The 23,043-nt window shown below is 39.9% G+C and overlaps 1 protein-coding gene across 1 annotated transcript in view; it reads left to right on the top strand.

The window, feature by feature from the left end:
* Nucleotides 1-4,804: 4,804 nt before the first annotated feature.
* The window catches only part of rnf19b (ring finger protein 19B), a 45,006-nt gene continuing 26,767 nt past the window's right edge, over nt 4,805-23,043 (top strand). The window contains exon 1 of the mRNA XM_087835070.1: nt 4,805-5,070. The gene's annotated coding sequence lies outside the window, so the exon portion shown is untranslated. The remainder of the gene's footprint in view (nt 5,071-23,043) is intronic.

Genomic DNA, 23,043 nt, shown 5'->3' with positions numbered 1-23,043 from the left:
GTTTGTCTGAATCCCTGAACTCTACTCAAGGTGTTGAGTGAGCACTGCCTTAACATGTTGATCCGCTGAGTCATTCTGGGTCATTGCATATTATTTCACTGTGGTTTTCTTAAGCATGAAAACATTCAGTGGCCTTTCGTGCCCTGTAGATGGGGTTTTTTTCATTCTGGAAAAGATTGCTTAAGATGGAGATTGATGCCTGGATCCTGTCACTGCTGCACAATCTAAGCAGGAAACTGTTGAAGTTAAGTTTTCCATTTGTTTTTGTTGTGATAAAATATGTTTTTTCTAACACAGGAAGGAAATGACAGGTTTCCGAGTCTTCGTGTAAAATATAATGACGCTGGTGTTACTACACTGTTTCCACTTTGAGCTAGCATGGTGAAACTTTTCCCAGAGATGGTTAACACAGCCCTTTTTCTAAGACAAATGTTAACTGAGGCCTGTGAGCTGCACTGCGTCTTACACCCAAAACATACCTCACTTGCTGGTCTATTTAAGTTGCACATGTGTGATGTTTAGTCATCATATTTGTAGGGAGTGATGAGCTCAGAGCCATGACACCAAACTCTTAATAGTAATCCGCAGCCGTCATGAATCATCCCAAATGTGAGTTGTCTGACTGAGACGTCAAAAAATACTAAACACATGAGTTAACAGGAATAAACATGATCAAAGCTAAAATGTAATTAATTTTAAACTTAAAAGTTGAAGCAAATTGTTTCTGTTTACCTTTTAACCCTCAACCATGAAGTCTGTACAGCTCACACATAAAAAAAAAAGTTTTGAACAAAGATTGAACTGGCTTTAAGAAGGAGACTTCATCGATGTGACAAAACTTCAGTTTGTCAGCAGCAGTTAAATGCACAGGTTTTTAGGTGTTATCAGCTATGCAGTCCTGTGAAAAACTAACCTCTTTTTCTTCTATAAGAATTAGGAAGATGAGTAGCAGCCAGGTGAAATGCAATCATCTGTGTGTTAACAAACCATCGCAATATTAGACGTGGCAGCAAGTTCATCCCAAAATGCAATGCTCAGAAAAACTATGACAAACATAAGAGCTGCATCTCAGACTCCACAGACCTCAATTAGCATGTTAAATCTTAAAGCTCACGATAGCACAAATATGATCTTAATATCTGACCGTATTGCACAGTAGGACGTTTGACGAAACCCAAACATGGAATAAAGACCTCATGTCAATGCAGTGCAAATGCAGTGGTGGAAAGGTGATTTAGCTACAGGACCTGGTTACCTTGCAGTCATTGACTTGACCATGAACTTCTCCATATAACAAAGTATTCTAGAGTCAAAACTGACAACTAAAGCTTCTCTGAAACTGGGTCATGCAACAGGACAACGGTCCCAAGCACAGCGGCAAATCTACAAAAGAACGACTCAAAAGGGAAACAGTCCAGACCTCAAACTGACTGAGATGCTTTTACTTTGACTGTACATGAAAAGATATCTGCAAGCTTCATTGAACTGAAGCACTATTGTGAAGAAGAGTGGCCCAAAATTCATCCACAGTGACGCGAGACTGATAAAGTCATACAGTAAACAATCACTTGTATTTGCTAAAGGTGCTTCTACAAGCTATTGAAGGGTGAGGTGTACTTAGTTTATCACAGGACTTCTGTGACATGACCTGAGACATTTCTTTGAATGCAAAAGACTTTGGTGATAATGGAGCTGTTAGCTCTAACAAACCAACAGACAAAGATCTCGTTGTCCAGAATTTCCTGTTTTAGCCAGGTGTTAAATTGAGTACATGTTGTCTCTGTTTGGAAATCTTTAAATTGACTCAATACACTAAATTCATTTAAATTTCAGATCTAATTTTAGTTTCAAACCTTATCATCAATGGAAGCCACTTGGTTTTTCTCCTTTCTACTATGAAATAATGTGTGTGACCTGTAATGAATATCCCTGTTGGGGAAAAAATAGACTAAATAAGAATATAAAGTATCATCAGACAATGACAACCTCAGTTTCTCATTTTTATCAACTAATCCAATGAAGGAATTCAACCAATAGGACTGTTACAGTTTATGAAACCTGCCTTTTTTGACTTTATCCTTTTTCTCCTGCAAATGAAGTCAGGTGAGTTGTTGTTCTAGTCTTAAATATTTAATGTAACCTGTTATTTTGTCTGAGATTGTTTCACTGGTGCAATGTGAGCATGTCTGGACAAGTTGGAGGTTTAAAGACAGCACAATGATGGTATCAGTGTCCTGGAGGGTTTGTGTATATGTTACTGGTTTTCAGTAAAACTAGTGATAAGAAGCACAAAGCTGTCTTTTATTTTATCAGCCAAATAAAATAAAAAGAGCCTGGAAGTCTGCTTTATCAGTGATTAGCAGCAGATAAGGGCAGTGAACTTGTCTGAGCATAAAAATCACATGATCACTTTAACCCAAATGTCATGCCTGCAGCTTACCTGTGGCTTAGTCTGAAGCAGCAGCTGCACAGAAGTCACCTAACCCTCTCTAGAGGTCACTGTTTCTGAGATTTGCTTGTAACTCAAATGTGAAAGTGCGTTTTTTCCTTTTGTATTGTTGTAAACTGAAAATATTCAGTTACTGATCCTTCGCATTTAGACTAAGCATCAAATATGTTTAACGTGTGAATTACAAAAAAAGAAGAAAAATGTTTTCTTTTTGGTCTTTACTCAAATAAAGACTTTTTTTGGAAACAGGAAAAGATGACATGCATCTGGCATGACTCATACTGAAAACCTTTCCTCCTTTAATTGTAGGAAAAGGAGAGTAACCAATAAGAACAAAGAGGTTCTTTTAGAAAAGCCGAGCACAGAGTAGTCACCCTGGATTATTGCAAAGCAGCACGTGGTCTCAAAGCAGTGACGGTTGCATTTTTATCCTGGTATTATATGTTCTTGGCATTGCTTTGGTTGCTTTTTGTTGGATCTAGTGTTTTAATAAAACACAAACTATTAACTTGTGTAACGTCTAAATTGTATTTTAAAGGTCAAATTATTTTTGGATCGAAAGGAAACTGTAAGGTTTAAATTGATTGTTTGTAACATTATTTTCTCCTCATAGATCCACATGTGTTTATATTATTTACGCTTGCTCTGTAGTTTCTCTTGTAAGGTAACGTATGTAATGTGGGATTGCAACATTTTTGAAGAGTTGTGCATATATATCTATTGTGTCCTTCAAACAAAGCGTGTCATAGTTATCTCCTGTTATCAGACTGCTTGTGTATGATATATGTTTATTTAAGACATGACATTCCAGTCATGTTTCCTACGTGAAGAAGTGTGGCTGGAATTCAAGGCTGTGTTTATTAATAGGTGAAACGATTACTCACTATTAGTATTTTTGTTCTCAAATGAAAGTGGAATCATTTCAAGGTCTGGGGAAATATTTTCCTTCATCATCATTTCTTTCATCGTGTCTCTTTCTACCTCTCGCTCCGTCTGTTATGTTAGAAAGACTAACGTGTTTCTTTATCTGAGCTGACTCGATGAAAGCATCCTCCTATTCTTTTCACATTTTAAATGCTCCCTGTGTGCTCACTATGATGAATCCTTCACTGGTCTCTGATCAGGTCCCTGGTAATTTTAAGGATTCAGTCATTCAGCCACTTTTTAAAAACTCCAAGCTTCTTGGCAGTTATAAATCCATCTCGAAATTATTCCTAAAAACCGTTAATAATGATCCTTTTCAGGCAGGCGTTGTAGCGCTCATTCCACTTTATCACTTTGTCTCCAGCAACATCTTGATTGTACTGTTTCTGTTATATCTGCTGGCTTTTGAGTGATAAGAAACATAGACATTTGAGAACGTATAAAGACCTTTCTTATCACTACTATGCAGATGACATCTACGTTATATATCTCCCTTAATCCACGATGTGTTCCTAGACTTAAAGGTTGGCTGGCTGCCACTTTTATCCAACTTAGCGAAGCTCATGGAAACTTCAGGTCTCCTTACCACTAAATTACTTCACTAAAAGTTCTATGTGTAGGTTTAGACTCAGTCTTCACTTTGAATGCTTGTGTTAAATATCTGGCTTGGTGCTGTTTTTATGACTAATAGAGGTAACATCGTGTCGCGCCTATATTTCATCACATCTGGGTTATTGATTCATTTTTTAATTGTCTTAGCAAAGCTTCATTGAGACATATTTTCTGTGAGACTTCTCACTGAGTCTTCTAAGCACCTAAAGGTCACTGACGCTCCACATTAACTACAGAATCCACTACAGAGCCCTGCATGAAAGAGCACTACTGTACAACACTTAAAATGTTCATCCCCAGCAGAGGTCACGTGACCAGGGCCTGCTGGCTGTACAGCACAAGACTGAGAACTAGGAGGCTGAGCTTTGATAGCAGCAGAAACTCTGAAATCGGTGGACTCCATGATCTGTTTTTAAAAAGCGCCTAAAATCTTTTTACACTTAGTTTTGGGTAATTTTTTGTGTTGTGAAGCACTTTGTGGTGTTTATCTTCAAAGGTGCTGTAAATATGTCTTATCTGAAACATTTTGGCACAATAAATTTTTGTTCTCGGAGGGATTTTTGCTTCTGCTAAATGAGTTCACCATCGTTTGGGATTTGGACCCAATAGATAATAGATCTTAATAGATAAACATGGTGCTGCTGTGTTAGAGGTGGTAATCTAAGAAGCAGCTAAAGCAAATCTGTCCTTTTTATTTATTTTTTATTGCACATTTACAGTAAACTAGCCCTTGCGCCACAGGGAGGGGTTTCCACATTGACGGTGACGTGACGTCACCGGCCAGGGCTTTCCTCCATGACGTCAGGGGGCGGTGGGGCGGCAACCAGAAAGCGCGAGGCGAAGCGGAGCGAGCTGCGGAGATTAGAGTTTTTGCGCTGCGCTTCCGGGGCGCAGGAAAATCAGAGTCCGCCGTCACCTGCCAGGAGACCCCCCGCCGAGCCCGAGAAGAGAGACAGAGGCTGGCACGGTAACGGAGGACGGTTTACACCCAGACTGTAGATCAGCGAGCCAAGCACAGGAGCACCGAAGCGGCCGCCGCATCGCTCCCCAGCCTCTCCTGTGGAAGAAATCCGGTCCTGATCAGGGTGAGTGTCCGGTGATGAACCCTCTGCTGCATGAGCTGCTTAACAGACATGTCACGGATTTAAATGTGTCTCTTTATATTTGAATGTACGAGATAAATACAACAAAACTGGCCGTAGAGGAGTAGATCTGTTTGCCACTAAAATAACTGTCTTCTGAATGGTCATTCAAAAAGCCTGATAGTCACAGGTGAGCTCAAAGCAAACCATCCACGTTTTTATTAGAGAGCGGAAAGATCTCAGTCATGTAGGCTGTTTAAATACAGCGAGGACGAGCTCAGCTGCTGCAGTGTGACCCTAAACTATAGAAGCAGAATGTCCAAGTCATCCTGAGAGTTAAAATGCTGCCCTGGCTTTGCCTTTAAAACACATTCCTGTCTGTTCTGCCACTCCCCGGTCACTCTGCTCTAAGGACACTGTGTATTTTCCATAAAAGATGGGAAAAAAATACATTAAACATGACTGTGAAAAGGAAGCTGGCAGCAGAAGCCTTACATGATAATAAAACGCAGTGTTAGAGGAGGTGTTACAGAAGCTTAGAGCTCCTCAAACACTCCACACAGGAATAAGTGCTTGCTCATAGGGGGTCATATGATTGTTGGGCTTTTCTCTGTATCTATGAAGCGCCTTGAGGCGACATTTGTTGTGATTTGGCGCTATATAAATAAAATTGAATTGAATTGAATTGAATTGAATATGAATATTTATGTTTTGGGGGCTTTTACTTCTGTTTCAGGCCAGATTTTCTGAACCACTGGGGTGTGGTGACCATCACACCCCAGTGTAGTGTTTTCTGAAACGCTCAAACTAAAAGCAGCACAACCAAATACAAGCGAGCCAGCACGAACCGGTGCCCTTGCAGATGTTGTGAATCAGATAAGGAGTTGAAATGAGTTGTAAATAATGACATGGTTCAGTTATGATGTTGGGATGAGAGCTCAGGCTTAATGAGGCGTTCCCGTTTGTGTCACGTTACCATATAGTTATTTGACATCCATGTAAATAGTGTTTAAAGGCTTAAAGAAAAACTCTTTAACTGCCGTACTGGTCTTGGTGAATGACACATCAAATAGTCGATTTGCTTAGATTTACAGATTGTGATGGTGTTTCTTTTTTTTTTTCAAGTCACCCCTTAAATAACCAGTACTAATATTTATCTTTTTATGACTGGAGTGCAGGTGAGTCAGCATGATGAGTTTGTTTTGATTCTTTGAATGTGGCATAGACGTGACACAGTCTGTAAATCTGGCTGGCTGGTTTTTGTAAAGTAGGCCTGTTATCAGTGTTGACCAGGCCTTTTACTAAACAGGACCTATTTCCAGCACATTGTTTTTATTCTCAGCGTGTATGATTCACCTGTCAAAATGATTTTCACGTAATACGCAGCCTTTGTGCTTCACCTCAAGCCATCATCTGCCTTTAAGACAACTTTCTTGTGATTGGCTAGCCCTCGTAAACAGAAGGTTTTACCAGCAGGTGGGTGGAGCTGCTGGGATGATAAACTGAGCATTTAGAGCAGTTTGAAGCCTGAGCTTTTGGCTCACAGGGATCAGTTGTACTCTTTTCATGTCTGTTATGCAACGAAATATTAATAACACACAATAAGGAAAAGCATAAAAACAAAGAGGATGCGTAAAGTCAATTAATAGTCAATTATTAACTCTCCCAGAGCGTGATGATACCTTTGAATGGCCAGTGCTGTTTTGCTTTACGGTCACATTTTGAATACCTTTCCCCATCCTAGAAAAAGGCAATATAACCAGGATTTTTTTAATCCTTATGTTATATCAGATTAAGTTTGTCAGTTAACCAAAAGAAGGGCCAAATATCAGTTAATATAATTTAATAACAGGTTTATTACGGTGAACCTGTAAAATTAATAGCAGGAGAAAATGCCAAAAAATGCATGTTTGACATAGTTTGAGGCCTCTAGAGTGCGCTGACAATGTATTTTTTCTTCTGTAAAACATTTTAAACATTGTTGGGAGTTCGCCTTGTAATCGGAAGGTTGCCGGTTCGAGCCCCGGCTTGGACAGTCTCGTACGTTGTGTCCTTGGGCAAGACACTTCACCCATTGCCTACTGGTGGTGGTCAGAGGGCCCGGTGGCGCCAGTGTCCGGCGGCCTCGCCTCTGTCAGTGCGCCCCAGGGTGGCTGTGGCTACAATGTAGCTGCCATCACCAGTGTGTGAATGGGTGGATGACTGGATGTGTAAAGCGCTTTGGGGTCCTTAGGGATTAGTAAAGCGCTATATAAATACAGGCCATTTACCATTTAAAGTCAGTCTAATTGTTTTTAAAATTTCAAAGATCTGTATTGACCTCGAGAAGCACATTCTCTCTCTGTTCTCTCTGTGTTTGCGTGGGCTTTCTCCAGGATCTCACATGTAGAGTCCATCAAAAAAAAGTACATGGGTAGTGTAGCCGAGTGCTGTTTTTAACTGTGGTTGTGGATAAGTGGAACTGGGCTGTTATCATTTTATTTAATGGACTGGACCAATGTGCCAAATGTAATCTATGTTTAATAGGATCAGTAGAATGGAGTCGAATCCAAAGCACCTGATTAGTGCAGCACTAAAAACACAGAGATGTAAAATAATACTTTGAACACATCTGTTTAAGGAACTATGTTTAAATTTTAATCTCTAATGTCTTAGTCTTCAGCTTGTTAGCTTTAAATGTTTTGTTTACCAAATCTATTTGCATACTGAGCTGCCTGGAAGCATCTCCAGAGACGTTTTACAGGACAGGTGCAGCTGTAAAAAGAAAATCAGTTATAGAACATTATTAAAACATTTAACAGTCTTAAAGTTTTCTCTGAAAAAGCCTTTCAAAGCAATAGGTAAGGAATATGGTGTCATCTGAACCAAACTGCATTAAGCACAGCATATTGTAACAAAGAAGTGAAGTTTAAAAGTGTTACAAGTGACTATATTTGGAGTACGTGGTAGAGGATGACCTCATCCACAGGAGTTTCAAGTTTCTGTGCGATTACGAGTTTCAGGTTACAGACAATAGCCGGGAATTACACCCTCAGATGGTGTGTGTGTGCTGTTGTTTCCTCTCTGAAACCTGAATCCACTCATTCAGTTTACTACTACTGCCGCTCGCCCCGTCCCTCGCTGTGCGTGCCTCAGTTTGTGTGTTATGAGGAGATGTATAGGAGCTCAGAGGTTTCCTCTCAGTCACTGCAGCGGCTCTCGGCCTCACATTAAACATTCAACAACTCAGCAGTATGGCTCCTGAATGCTCCTCTAATTATAGAAGCTCCCAGCCTGATTCTCTCTACCTCCACCTTCCACTGCATCGCTCTGGACTCTCGGTGTACTTTATGTGTGTGCGTGTGTGTGGGAGAGGTGTTAATGAGAGTCAGTGGGAGAGAGAGAAAACTCAAACTCTCCATTTGTGTACCCATCTGCCTCCCCTGCTTGAATCCCTTAAGAATATCATTTTATGTGTTTCCAGATAGATAGATAGATATTAGTCACTAAGTCAGTATTTGTGGTAACTTTATCGAGCAGGGCAAATTCTTCGTTAGTCATTTCTTATAAATTGCAGTTATTACTCATCACTAGAGCTGATTTCTGTTCTTTGCCTGTCGACTGATTTATAGAAAATATCCGGTGTTAGTGTGAAGTAAAGCCAAAGTCAGTCAGCTAGCTAGTAAATTTGTCCATGAAGAGAATCTCAGTGGCAAATATTTTAAAAATGATCAAATCAAAACGCAAAAATTTAAAGGCCAAACAATCAATCACTTAATTTGTACATTTTACTGCAGATAAAGAGAAAAGCATTGTTACTATAGCCCTTAAGGTACTATAGGTCACATTTTCTAACACGTTGTGGAAACACAAGCTGGGTTATGGTGTTTTAAAAAAAAGTGCGTATAGGAGGTGGAAACTGTGAGATTTTTGCCACTGATTTGTTTTCGTTCCTTTCTGAAGGTGTGAAATAAAGAAAGGAGAACATTTAAATCAAGCACACAAAAAGATTTACTAACATTTACAACTTACTGCAAATTGTGCCGATATTTAATGCCAAAAAAGCAGCGCAGCTTCTGAAACTCACCTGTAAAACTAGCCACACCTATGAGTGCTAATGGGAGACTGTGCTCACACACCTTGGCATTAGTCTAGTTGCAAAGATCCAAAACAGATAAAACCACAAACTACAATTTAAAAAAAAGAGTGAGAGGTAACTAAAACACTACTATGTACTCACAAAAATGTAGTTTTATTTTTTGTCATATAGGGTGAATAATCAACCATTCCAAGCACAAATCTTTTTGTGGCAGGAATATCTACATGAAGTGTTTTATTTCTATTGTATTGTCTAATCTGAGCTTCAGAAATCTTGCCACCCACTTTGCAAATAAAACTAAAACAAAGACTAAAAACTGAGCAAACCTAAACTGAAACTACCCACACTGGATAGTAACTCAAACCTAAATATAAGACATAAAACTAATGATAAACTAAGTAACTCTGATTTCCAACACTCTTGGTTCGCTCCAGTATTTCGCAACGTTTCTCCTTCTGGCTCTGTTTTGGTCTCCACCACCTCCTGAGAGAATGCGTAGCAGTGTAGCTGCTAGCTAGTTTGCTAGCCAGTTGCAACTAAAGTCAAACCAAAACAGTGACTCTGAAGGCTTCAGATCCAAAACAGCAGCTAAAAAGAAGCTAAAACACCAGCATTAAATATTCAGATTTACTGTACAATCTTAACCTTAAAACCATATCTAAACATTTAACCACAAAGAATAATAAACCAAGTAGCTATTAAAATGAATCTCATGCCTGGTTGCTGTCATTATCAGGTTATGTCTGCACCAAAGTCCCAAACTGATGCCTAACGTTAATTATCAAATGTATGACACTAATAGTTCCTGAAACAAATTATTCTGCATCTTCAGTAATCAGTAACAGGCCTTAGAGATGGATGGATAGAAAGATTAGAGGCACAGAGTGAATGCAGCAGCAGTAAAGTGCTGATATGGAAAGTGGCCAACAGCGTTGTCCAGTTCCAGAGAAAAAGGGAGTGGGAACAGAATAAATAGATAGCACAGCTTCATGCGGGTGATTCAAATATTTTTATTCTATTCAAATTCATTTCACAGGGAAGGAAGCTCAAGTTTTTAATCTGCTTCTTGTTGTGGTGCCATGTGAATAGATGACCTTTGAAATTTACCTGAAGCTCTCTTCATTAATCAGACTTTCTGTTATTCACGGCATAACGAGTTTGTCGTCTGTTTTAAGATGTTTCCTTTCTTTGTCTTTGAGAGTTCTGACTCTCTGTGTTGTTCCAAAAATCAATAAAAATATCAGTCATTAAAAAAGAAAGCAACAAGCTTAGAGTGAGCCAAATTTGACAAGCTGTTTGTAAATGTTCTCAGGGGAGAGGCTTATATAAACACACACACACACACACACACGTGTACACACACACACACACACACACACACACTGATAGTATGCAGGTCTTGTGTGTGTGCTTGTTTCCAAGGAAGAGGCTGTACGAGCAGCATTTCCACAGAATATTATCCATTATCAGCATCATCGCCCAGCTCATTCTGCTTGGCTTACATAATAAAACTGATATAAAGATCATGTGATCTTCATCAAAAAATGCTTTTTAGAGAAATGTGACTTTGCAGTCATTTTTGCACTTAAAACACTTGCAGTAAAACTAGGTGTTTAAAGTAAGCGCTCATTTTCTTTTGAACGCAACTTAAATGAAAGTGAAACAGTTTCATTTTTTTTTCAGCCCACGCTGAAAAAAATTGCCAGCTAATCTTATCAGCGCTCTTTCAGATGTATCCAATTGCTAAGGCGTGGTTGATTGTGAAATAAAAGTAGGATTAGTGATACAAAGTTGGACGTAAATAAAATTAACAGTGTGAAATAATCACTAAATGTGACAGACTAGCTGTCTGTGAAGGTTCTCAGTCATCCAGGTCATCGTAGACAAAGGAGCTTGCAAAGAAAAGCGTCTGGACTTCTTTGAGTTGCTTGAAGACGTTTCACCTCTCATCGGAGAAGCTTCTTCAGTTCTAAGGTCAAATGGTGGAGAGTCCCAGATATAAACCTAGTGGGAGTTTCCCCCCACAGAGGGACAAAAGGACCCCCTGATGATCCTCTAATCGCCTGAGCCAAGGTGTGAAACTGGGTGTGGGTCCCAATCAGCCAGGGTTTCGATGAGCTCGTTGTGAAACCTGGCCCCACCTTATCATGCGAATTCCTGAGGTCAGATGGCGACGCCTTAACGCCCACTTACACGGATGAGAGATGAAATGTTGTCAAGCAACTTAAAGAAGTCCAGACGCTTTTCTTTGCAAGCTCCTTTCACTGGTGACAGACTAGAGTTTTGGCATTAGTTAATTTATTGGTGTTAACATTTTAGTACATTTTTAAATGATATTCAGGGGTTTTTTGTACTATATATGAAGCCAAAACATGCTAGGATTTTAAAAGCAAGACTGTCTAGTTCCAGATCCTTTAGGTTTAAGGATGATTTTCTTGTTAACAGTTAAAGAGGGCAGGATGGTGGTTAGCACTGTTGCCTCACAGCAAGAAGGTCCTGAGTTTAAATTCAGGGTCTTTCTGTGTGGTGGCAATGTTGTCTCCGGGTACTCCGGCTTCCTCCCACAGTCCAAAGACATGCAGGTAGTGGGGTTAGGTTAATTGGAAACATTAAATTGCCCATAGGTGTGAATGTGAGTGTAAATGTCTGTGTCTATGTGTTAGCCCTGCGACAGACTAGCAACCTGTCCAGGGTGGACCCTGCCTCTTGCCTCAAGACAGCTGGAATAGTCTCCATCTTCAACACCGCTGTGTTGGCTTTTTTCAGTCAGAGGTGACTGCTGGTATGCTTGGTTAACAAGCTACATTTATAGTCTCTTGTTGTTCAACACACAAACAACGTACTAGAGTTTCACGCAGGAAAACCTGAACCCCGACTTCTTGGAGAGGCTGAACCAAACTGTAGTGCTTTAACTGCTTAAAGACAAAAAAGAGACCATCCATACGGCCCAAACCAGTTTATGTACCAGAGTGTAAACACGCTTTAATGCTTTAAAGTTGGCCATGTTAGCATGGGAATCTTGGGGATTGACCTCCTTCTGGGGACAGCCTCCAGGGCACAGGAGGACTACAGTTTTTGGCACTTCCGTGTTGGCTTAGTTTTTTAGACCTGGAGGCTGCCAGCCCTGATATACACACCAAAAGTGGAACAAGATAGATTTCCTGGCATGACTATCATGAAGTAAAACGGTAATGACCCATATAAGTCCGTTTATATTACCTAACCTTTATATCTTTTATATGTAGTTATATATATTTAAACTATCACAATTAAGTTAATCGATTTGTGCAAAAAGGTTTTACGGATTTATCTCGGCCACCTTGTGGTCATGGTTCCTCTGCCCCGTGATATTTTTGTTCACGTACCCAACAATTTCCATCTCCTTAATACATCCAGATCTTCACCTCAGCGAGGCAAACTTCTATTCGCTGATAAAGACATCATTCTCTTCTTCTACAGGTGTTTTAACTGGAATTTTATGAGACACTTTTATAGTTGTGAATGACAGGAAGCTCATAATGAAAGAGAAATGGTTGGCACATCAACCAGGAATCACTTAGTCGTTACCAAAACTAGTTCTTGTATTTCCCATGACTGTCCTCCTGCAGGTTGCAGGTGTGAATACTTGAATGTTTGACGCTCATTGGGAACAACAGGTAGTGGCTGTTGTGAATAATTATAAAGAAATGATTTGTGCAATGAGGCAGCACAGCGGAAAGAAGTTGAGTATGACCAGATGGCCGTGATTCAGCAGTAAAGTATGAGGTCGTTATTATTATAACCCTGATGAGCAGCCATGATATCTAATCGTGCTAATCGTGCTGCGAAGAAGCAGCCTTGGCTGATCGACCGTGACGGCGTTTTTTGCTTGACCTCTTCTTGTGAAGGAACATTCAGACGTTAGTCATGTATGGAGGGCCACGAGTGCCAAAATGAATTAAATAAATGCATCTTTAATGATTTAATATTGAATATAAAATGTCTTAAATTAAATTCATTATTTACCAGTTTTATTAATTAATAAAACATTAATTTTTTAATGATGTATTTCTTTAAATTGTTTTGGCACTCATGGCCCTCCATAGTGGTATGCATGTGCTGCTACTATGGCGGTCTAAACTTTTAAAGTGTTTTAATTTTTCGACATCAGGGCTTTACAGTTGATCTGTCACTCGCTCATTCGCCCATACAGCTGTGCAGCTGACATGCAAAGTGCTGTCTTACCAGTACCCTGGGAAATTTTGGCATTTGAAGCGGGACCCGAGATGGCCCGTGCAAACCATTAATAACAATAAGGGTCAAACTGTGCATAACAACAGAACAATGACCACTTTACTGCCAAGTTCATCTGAAACAATAAATAATGGGTCACACGCTTTTATTAGCTGCATTCTTCGAAGACACTGATGAAGATGTAAGTTCCTCCTAGTTCTGGCACAAGTTCACAGAAATTCAGCGTTGTGCTGCAGTTGCTCTGCAAAAACACACAGAGTCATTTTTACAACAGGGCCAGCTAGCCTATTAGCTGATTGATTCTAATTAGCTGTCTTCTCTGAAGACACACAGGCACACACACATCGTGCATTATTAGCTGCTGGTTGAAAGGGGGACCACCTGTTCCACTCCTGGCCCCCGCTCTCAGATTAGCAGGGCTTTACTCGGTATCACTACAAACAGGATAACAGCCTGAGCCGAGCTGTTTGCTCTCTGCGGACTTTCTCGTGTTGGAGCAATGTCATCAGTTGGTTTAGACCGCAGCCTTTTAGCTGACGCTTTTATCCGAACTGATAAGATGCCTTCGAATGAGCTGAGCGCAACAACAGGATAATCAGTTTAGGCTGATTTGATGTGTTTCGTGAAAGACTGGAAAGAAATGTTAAGTGGCGTTTGCTTTATTGAGGTTGTGCTTGGTGGCATATTAAATCTGCCGCATGTGTGTGTTTATATATTTTAGAATCTGGGAGAGCAGGAGGAAAACATTCATCAAAGGTCAAAGGAGGGGCTGCCTTAAGATCGCCCCTATATAACAATTTTTAATCCATAGAGGATGAAACTCCCTCTGTTCCTCAGGCAGATCTGCAGCTGCACAAGAGGAATGAGCCAATGAGAAAAAGAAAGATCAGAGTCAAAGCAGCCTGACATTTTTCTCTGGAATCAGCAAAGACAATAAACTTCAGTCAAGTTCTCAGGAATGGGAGGGTTTAGGCACTTTGGCTGAAACCCAAAGTGGAAGAGAGATGTGTCTTGTAAACACAAAAGGCTGCAGCCTGTCACGCCATTACTTACAAAGCTCTGCGGTTAGGTTTGCAGTAAGGTAATTTATATAATAATGGAGGGTTTTTTAATATTACTTTACATAGAGTCAAATTAATATTTTGCTTCATCACCATTGTTGTTTGTGTAGATATTAATTTACTGGCCATGCTCCATTACTTACCTTAGGGCTGTATAGAAACTCATTTTTTTCCCACTTAACAAATAAACATGGGCTGAATAGTATAAAGCTCCCTAATTGTATCTGTGTTTGCCCCTCGTTGTAGATTTAACTACCGAAACCACAAAAAGTATAATTAGTTTCAGTTTCAGCCGCTTCATCCATTATGTGTTATCATTTTTAATAGATAAAGAGCTAGTGGTGTGTTATTATCACATGTCGTATCAAATTTTTCCACAGTGACTTCATTAAACGCGAATCTGTGAGCTGTTCATGTATGTTCACCTCACCTTCGTGTGCGTTTGTGTGTGTACGTGTGTGTCGTAGCGTGAACCCTGTGCGGACAATGACGAGGCAGGCGGTGGCGAGTCGTGTTATATAACAGCAATTAGTTCTGACAGCTGCACACCTGTAGCGCACAGCTGATTACTCCGAACTGCATGTTGGTGTGAATGTTCGTGTGCGTGTCATTGTGTGTGTGTGTGTGTGTGTCTGTGTCCAATCATCCTTCATCATGGCCTCTAATGTGGAGCAACCTGCTAGCAGGGCCCACACTAGCTGAATCATTTCAGTCTTACAAACTCTTGTTAGATATTTATTTGTCCTACTTGTCTTATTTAACAGGTTTAAGTGGCTTGATTCGTTTTATTTTTTCAAGAAAATTGTTTTTTTTTCGCTATTTCTTTCCATGAGAAAGAAATAGCCTCTGTCATGGTTGTCAGGTTGCTGGAAGGTTGCCAGTTCGAGCCCCGGCTTGAACAGTCTCGGTCGTTGTGTCCTTGGGCAAGACACTTCACCCGTTGCCTACTGGTGGTGGTCAGAAGGCCCGGTGGCGCCAGTGTCCGGCAGCCTCGCCTCTGTCAGTGCGCCCCAGGGTGGCTGTGGCTACAATGTAGCTGCCATCACCAGTGTGTGAATGGGTGGATGACTGGATGTGTAAAGCGCTTTGGGGTCCTTAGGGACTAGTAAAAGCGCTATATAAATACAGGCCATTTACCATTTTTACCATGTTGCATACCGGGCTTGCACTAATGGTGAGTTAGCTGGAAAATGTCCATCCCAAAGTTCCCTCTGCACCGTTTCATCAAGAGTCAAAAAGATGAATAGATTATATTCAGTAAAAGGCAACAAGTCAAGTCAGAGCAGGTAAAATAAACTTTATTGTGCCTTTGTCCTAGGATTATTGCCAAAGTATATTGAGTTAGATGTCATAAAAAAGAAGGAAGATCACAAGAACACCTGAATATTAAACATCAAATTGTTCTTATACACGCAAGTAGAACTCAAAACTGGATTTTACTTCTAACTATACTTAAACCCAGTTGAACTTGGATAAAAAAGTGTTTTTGTGTGAACGTATGTTCCTGTAGGATGGGTGTGGCGAGTATGTGCTCTGAGCTGCAGCAGTTTAGGCAGTTCATGCCCTGCAGGGAGAAACTGGAGGATCCCAAAGTGCTGAGGCGTAGATTCACCGTCTAAGACAGAACATTGTGTCTGCGAGCTGCTGAGGACGGATTACCTGCAGATCGCACTGGCCTCACTCTGTCTGTCTGTTTGTCTCTCGCTCTGATCTGAACCGAGTCCAGAATTAGGCTGTGAGGACTCAATGTGGTGGTTTAGGAACTTGGACTATTATAGTTTTATTGTCTTGTAAACTACACGATTAAGAGTTCCTCTAGTGGCCTTTACAGGCTGCAGTTATTATCACATCGTGTTGAATTAAATGAAGAACACGTGGATGATTTTTCCTTTTAGTTAATCCACGAGCTCTGGAAGCTACAGGAGACACCGTGGAGTCAATGAGGTTAATGCCAAGCTGCCTGCTGGGACACTCTGGATCTAAATTAAGAGCATAGCTTACACGTTTTATTACGCATATGCTAACTTTGCAAAGCCTACAACATCTGGGTTGATGTTCTGATGAAATAAAAATGTGGAATGACACATTTTGAAAAAATCCACATTAATATGTTTGACACCAAGAGGAATCATTAGTATGCTCTGAATTTTTGAAATCTCACATTATGAAACATTTGTGTCACATTAAGCACTAAAGTGAGTTTATCTGAATATTCAAAGGATTTGAATCCTTCTTACATTTTAAGACTTTCCTGTAGGGCTGCACGATTTTGCATAAAATGAGAATCACGATTTTTTTTGCTTAGAATTGAGATCACGATTCTCTCACGATTTTCTTTCCCAGTATAAATATTTATTGCGCTTACTAACTGCACATCAACTTCGTAACAGTTGAGACTGAACATAAAAACAATAAATAAACATAAAAACAACAAATGTCTCACATTTTGTCGTTGCCGCAAAATGTTGCACTGCTTGAAATTCCGTCTCCACCGTTGCTCGACACTGCGTGTATAGAGCAGGTAGTGCAACAATAGAAAAATAGTTGCGGGACGGCACTGCGTAGCGTTTGTCTAGGGTGTTGATCATTTTCCTAAATCCCGCGTTTTGCACAGTGTTGATGGAGCCATATCTTTGGTCACGTGATAAGTAATAGCCTCCGTAATTTCTTTGTGCCTGCGGGAGGTCGACGAGTATAGGGAAGCGCTGTATAAGGTTCCCGTTATTGATGTTCGGGTGGTTGACCGGTGTTGTGCCAAAAAGTGATTGTCTGCCAAAAAGTGATTTCCGGTATTTGCCAAAAACTGATTGCTCGTATTTAAACTGCTATAAGTAACTTGTTGGGCTATAATGTGTGAAACATATGTTAAATGCATCCCTCATAGATGACATAAAGTCATATTGAGCCACAAACAACATTCGTGTAACAAGGTAGAAGCCGCAATCAGTTTTTGGCAGTGACTTTTATATAACCTTTATTTATGCAGTTAAAAAAATCTCATTAACATTAAAAATGTATTTTGTCAGAGTAAGCTGGCCAAGAGGACAGCAGAAATGGCAGCAAATATGACAATAGTTCTGTAAAAATATTTTAAACGAGGATAAAGGACCGGATTGGTTATAATGTAAGTACAATAACACAGAGCTGTAAAGATACTTGAAAAAACAGAGAATTTTTTAATTCTATATATAACCCCTTTGTAAACGCTGTTCATCGAAGTCTATTTACCAACTTACATAAAGATATTACACATAAAAAATACACGGAAACATTGGAAATCAGTTTTTGGCAGGCAATCACTTTTTGGCACAACACCGAGACGGATTTTCTTCTGTCACTTTCTCGTCATCCCTGACGTGCTCTCCGTTGTTTTTTCCCTGCCAATTTTAGCAGCCAGCTTCTGTATCACGTGGTATAAGGCTCCGCCCTTGTCATTTGTTGAGCAGGAAGAGTGAGCGCTTGTTTTCATGCAGATTACGTCCCGGATCAAAATGCGGTACAATCGTCGTCGTCTTCTTTCTTTTTTTTTTTTTTTAAATCGTTGTCATTTGGAAATGAGATCGCACATAAGTATGAATTGAGATCGCGATTTTCTAACGATTAATCGTGCAGCTCTACTGTATACCTCTCCGTTTTTTCTTATAGACCTTTCATAGTGCTGAATACTCGAAGAAAACATGTCCAAAGTTAGAAACAATCCCCATCATCATAATTATTATTATTGTTTTGTTCCTTGGCTCAGTATGTTGTCATAGAGTGAAGGATATCCCTAATATGGGCATCCTGGCTGTGAGCATGACAGCTGTTGTTACAACCTTGAGCTTGTGACAGCCAATTAGATTAAAGTAAACTACAACTGGGAAGATGAACTGAGGGGCCCAAAGGCCCAGTATAAGATGAATAAAGGTTATTTTAATTTGTGAGTCAGAGAAAGCTTTTCTGTTAGAGTCCAAGATTGAAAATATGGTGTTCTAAATTAGTATAATGTGTCCTCTTTATGAACGCGGTTGTCACCACAGATTGTCATCAAAACCATATCTGCAGCAGAAAGTTAATCAACATTAAACAAAGATGTTACACTGCTGTAACTGTGCAGTAGTTATCGAAGCCTGGAGCCTGCCTCCACAAACAAATTGCTTTGCATGTATGTGTATCATCAGGATGTATGTTCAAATGTTTGGGTTGTGATAATAAAATAAGAATAAATGCTCACAAACACATATGTGATGCATTGATTCAGCTATCTTTGTGTTAGTAAATCTAATGTGCAGTATGTCAGCATACCAGTTTTGTTATCAGCATTGGGATTTTTGCACTGAGCCAGAGCACATAGGAAACTCTGGAATTGTTCATGCAGAAGGACATTTGAATCTAGTTGTTGCAGTACAGAAAAAGACCTCCGGGGACCACGAACAGCTTCATGGGAATTTGGCCAGTAGCTGTCAAAACCTTAATTTGGACAAAAATGTGGGACAGATGGAGAGACGAACAGGCGAGCAGGAGAAATAAATATCATTCTACAAAGCAGCGGGCTTTGGCAGTCGCAAAAATGCAGCCCACCGGGCAGGTAATGGCATTCACCTGACTGTCCTGGCAAAGATGAAAAGCAACCTCTGCTTGTCATGAGAATTGAGTTTGAGAACTGGTGCTATAAAACAAGAGTGCACTGTGGGAATGACCCTCGCTGTCAGGTGGCTTGGCTGCAGTTAAGACGCATGATAGTTATAATAATAATTTCCACAAAAGTCCAAAGTGAAAAGAAAAAGTTTCGTTCTTTTTTTTTCAGATGAAACAGTTACTTAACCTCGTGTTTTTGAAGCTTTGATGATTAAAGCAGGGCAGAGAAATATTATTACAGGCACGTAGATCCTGGAAGGCTGCATGTTAAAGCAGCCTGCAGTGTGTGTGTGTGTGTGTGTGTGTGCGTGTGTGTGTGTGTGTGTGTGTGTGTGCTGAATTGAGCAGCAGTGGAGTAGGAGGACAAGTGTAGAACAAAGTGCGTGTGAGCCTGTTGATAACAAATCAAGTCCAGATTGTGAAGTTCTCAGGCTGTTCAGGCCCATCTGCCAAAGCACGACACGAACGCTGCACACACACACGCACACACACACACACACACACACACACACAAACGTTTGCTTGGCTATCTCTGTGAGGACATTCAATTATTCCAACACCTCTTACCTTTGAGTTAACCATAACATCGCAGCACGTCACCTTTACCCCATCATCATTCTAACAAAGCTTCCAAGGACCAAACCAACCAGATCTGTAGATGCTCACATCATCTAAAAACATAACACTGATAAAATTCCCACTAGTAAAAACTGCATTTTATTGTTTTTATTTTGTTTCATTCAAATACTTCATTTGCTAAAGAGGTTAAAAAATACATGACAAATTAGAAATGCAGAGTTGTCGTGACTCCAGATACCAAGTTTGATAAATAATTAGTGAAGTGCGTGCATCCATTAAAACAGTGCGTTCTCACAACATCCCCAATTATAACTTTATTGGCTCATAATGTCAATGAAATTGGATGGTAGCAGTGCAAAACAAACCAATTAAACCAGTGACAATGATGAAGAACACAAAAGGAGTGCTTTAAAGAAACAGATAGAAAGAAATCAACATTTCAAACAGAAACTGGCTGTTTTTTGAGTAGGACTCCACCTGTTGACAGAAGTGCACCACCTGGCTTCAGCCTGACTCTGAGGCCAGGTGGGGAATGCTGGGAATGATGTTCGCTGTTAGCTCTGTGTGGCTGCAGATACTCTGTGCGTGGACTCATTTCTGTTAATGCCATGGCCGTTTTTCAGATCAGTTCCTCATTCATTTTTTTGTTTGCGGAGATGTTTTTTTCCACACTGACTCATCATCGGTTTGTGTCGTCATTCAAAGGAGCTGCGTATTGATTTTCACGTAATGGTTAAATTAGTGTGTGTTAGTTTTGCTCAATTATAGCAAAATAACAGACACGATTATAATCATTATTTTCTAATTCTGTAATTGTGTTAAACAATTAAGAATTAGAAGAAAAGGAGAACTGTTTTGTTAAGTGTAACTGTAAATAACCAAATACATGGTGCCTCAAAGCACTGCAAACACACACACAAATACACTTTAAACGCTATTTAACTTAAACACACACTCAGTCACTCTGATGGCTGCATTGGGGCAGATTGGGGTTTACTAACTTTCCCAAAGACTTATCAACAAGACCGATCATAACTCCAACCTGCCGACTGGTACACACCCGACTCTACCGTCTGTGCCAAAAAATGAAGTAATAAAGCATTAGTGGGAAGTGATTTAGGAGAACAACAAGTGATCGCTTTATCTCAATTATCCTGTTTTAATAATCTGTGGAAGCCAAAATTGTGTGAAATTTAAATGAGAATAAATGCACATTCCTCAATCCCTAATATGTAATAGAATATTATAAACAGAAAATGTTATTATAGATTTGATAGTATAAGTTGTGCCTGCCTGCTGGGGGGGAGGGTGCGAAAACCATGCAGGCTCGTAAGCAGAGACTTTACATAAAAAATGCAACACGCACCCCAGCAGCAATCTTTAAGAGTATAACAGGAACGAGCGCTGCGTTGCGGTGTCTCCAGCCATCCGTGTCCACGTCTGCATTAGAGGATAATCTAGGCGTTACTTTACAAACAAACAGCGTGTGACGCTTCGTACCTCTCAAGGGAATCGTTTTCGTTTTCTCGCTGTTTGAATGTTGCATTTTATTGCGGTTATCGTGTTGTTTGAAGGCAGCGCACTCCCCTAATGTCTTTTTATAGAGGCAGGAGGTGTGTTTGAAATCTTTATAACTTACAAGCACATTTTGAAGTAGTTTGTTTAGGAAGGAATTTTCTGATTGCCCATTTTAAAAATCTTGGAGACCAGTCATCAGTTTTTGATAATTCCGCAAAAAAGAAAATAGATAAAGAGATTTGGCACAAGATGAAGAAATCTTTGATGTTTCCTCCTTTGAGAGGTGAAACAATCTTTATCAGTTCTGGAGAATCTCCTAAAAAAAGAAAAGAAAAGAAAGGAAAACCAGATAGTGGGTGTCTGTGCGTTCTCATCAAAAACATCTGATAATGATGACAGCATCACTGAGCAGGCACATGATAAAACTTTAACCAGTTTGATTCCAGTTCCAGCAGCCCTGATCACTGGGCCAAATGGGAACCCTGCATTGGAGGATGAAAACACACATTTAGAGTAAAAAAAAACAGCGTGTGAAGCTCAGGCTGCCGCAGAGGAGAGGGCTCTTACACGCAGAGCTGCTGGGGGTGTATATTTAGAAACTGCTGGCTTTTTATACACATCTCCACAAAGACCCAGTTTGACCCAGAGAAGATGTGCTCGCTTTCAGCAGATATTTATTTTTGTTAGCACACTGTGTGTGTTAAAAATGCACATAAAAGTTTAATGATGTACTTTGATAGTAGATATCCTCCTTTGGTTTTGGTTTCTGACTACAGCTCAGAAGTATTTTCTCCCTCTTCCTGCAGCTTGCAGTTTGTTAGAATTTGGTTTTTGAGGTAATTCTTCTGGCCTGATATTTTCCTATTTAGTGGAAACTGTGGCCGAACGTGTGTGCTTCTTGTTGCATTGTTTCTTCCTTTGATAAAACAACAGTGCGTAATATTTAGGCTTTTATAGTGATTGCTGTCAGAGTGATTGGTGCTGACAGGCCAGTTCAGATCATATCAGATTAAACCAAAAATTGGTTTCCTCACCGGTTTCGTCATCTGGACATGGAGGTTTACTTTGTCTACAATAAAGCTGACCAGACTTTAATTTTTCATTTCTTGGAAAAATGTCTGAGGAGTGTTTTTCTTCAGTGCTCGAGAGAATCACAGTGAATCATCAGATTGGCCATGGAACTGAAAGTTACTGTGAAGGTTATGGTTTCGTTGATAATGAATGCACTTGCTGCACAGAAGGCTTAAAATAGCTCCAATGTCCAAACATACTGAAGGAAATCAAATGAATCCCTCATATGCACTTTGAAACCGACCTTTTCTTTCCTTTTCCATTACCATGTACGTTCTTTTTCTTTATAGTTCATGCTTTGAACTATAAAGCTCTGCAGACATTTACCGGTTTGATAACTTCATAGCTAGTTTCTCATTTTATTGTTTTATTCCTTGTTTGTTATTCAAAAAACTTCCACCATGACAGTTTACATTTGACTTTCTCAGTTATTTACCGTTAAAGCCTCCACAGTTCACTGGTTAATGCACACCTGTATTTTTTACATATTTTAGTGCTGGATTTGAACAAGGACACTCATTGACCTTAACCTATCTTATAGTACTGTTTTATTTCCCTAAATATAAAACCAGTATAACAGCTGCAGTAACAGGTTATGAGGAAGTCATCTAAATAAATAAACCACTTTTAGCACCACTGTATCCACTCTGTGACTGAATGAATGTGCACTGCAAATTTGTAGAAACATTGAATATTTAAAAGGTTTTCAACTCTTGTAACGCTTAAGCATTTACACCATAATTATCAGTTATTTCATCACTTTTATTACATGTATGTGGACATTTTTGTAAAAGCCTGGCATACATGTGACCTTCAACT

Source organism: Neolamprologus brichardi, chromosome 22 (genome assembly GCF_056152115.1).
Source record: "Neolamprologus brichardi isolate AB-2024 chromosome 22, ASM5615211v1, whole genome shotgun sequence".
Lineage (NCBI taxonomy): Eukaryota > Metazoa > Chordata > Actinopteri > Cichliformes > Cichlidae > Neolamprologus > Neolamprologus brichardi.
The sequence above is the reverse complement of the archived record's forward strand: the minus strand, read 5'-3'. Positions and strand labels throughout refer to the sequence as shown.